Source organism: Schistocerca americana, chromosome 5 (genome assembly GCF_021461395.2).
Source record: "Schistocerca americana isolate TAMUIC-IGC-003095 chromosome 5, iqSchAmer2.1, whole genome shotgun sequence".
Classification (NCBI taxonomy): Eukaryota; Metazoa; Arthropoda; class Insecta; order Orthoptera; family Acrididae; genus Schistocerca; species Schistocerca americana.
The window spans coordinates 426558847-426559731 of record NC_060123.1 but is presented as its reverse complement, the minus strand read 5'-3'; the positions used below and the strand labels follow the sequence as shown (position 1 = coordinate 426559731).

Genomic DNA, 885 nt, shown 5'->3' with positions numbered 1-885 from the left:
GAGTATGCGCACGGAACGATTTGAAGTGGAATGATCGCATAAAATTAATTGTTGGTAAGGCGGGTACCAGGTTGAGATTCATTGGGAGAGTCCTTAGAAAATGTAGTCCATCAACAAAGGAGGTGGCTTACAAAACACTCGTTCGACCTATACTTGAGTATTGCTCATCAGTGTGGGATCCGTACCGGATCGGTTTGACGGAGGAGATATAGAAGATCCGAAGAAGAGCGGCGCGTTTCGTCACAGGGTTATTTGGTAACCGTGGTAGCGTTACGGAGATGTTTAGCAAACTCAATAGGCAGACTCTGCAACAGAGGCGCTCTGCATCGCGGTGTAGCTTGCTCGTCAGGTTTCGAGAGGGTGCGTTTCTGGATGAGGTATCGAATATATTCCAGAATGAGATTTTCACTCTGCAGCGGAGTGTGCGCTGATATGAAACTTCCTGGCAGATTAAAACTGTGTGCCCGACCGAGACTCGAACTCGGGACCTTTGCCTTTCGCGGGCAACTGCTCTACCAACTGAGCTACCGAAGCACGACTCAAGTCCGGTACTCACAGCTTTACTTCTGCCAGTACCTCGTCTCCTACCTTCCAAACTTTACAGAAGCTCTCCTGCGAACCTTGCAGAACTAGCACTCCTGAAAGAAAGGATATTGCGGAGACATGGCTTAGCCACAGCCTGGGGGATGTTTCCAGAATGAGATTTTCACTCTGCAGCGGAGTGTGCGCTGATATGAAACTTCCTGGCAGATTAAAACTGTGTGCCCGACCGAGACTCGAACTCGGGACCTTTGCATTTCGCGGGCAACTGCTCTACCAACTGAGCTACCGAAGCACGACTCACGCCCGGTACTCACAGCTTTACTTCTGCCAGTACCTCGTCTC

The 885-nt window shown here is 50.1% G+C and overlaps 1 non-coding gene across 1 annotated transcript; it reads right to left on the bottom strand.

Moving 5' to 3' along the window:
* Nucleotides 1-460: 460 nt before the first annotated feature.
* Trnas-cga lies at nt 461-535 on the bottom strand. The gene has a single exon. It is a non-coding gene; the product is annotated as a tRNA-Ser (tRNA).
* Between the last annotated feature and the right edge of the window lie 350 nt (nt 536-885).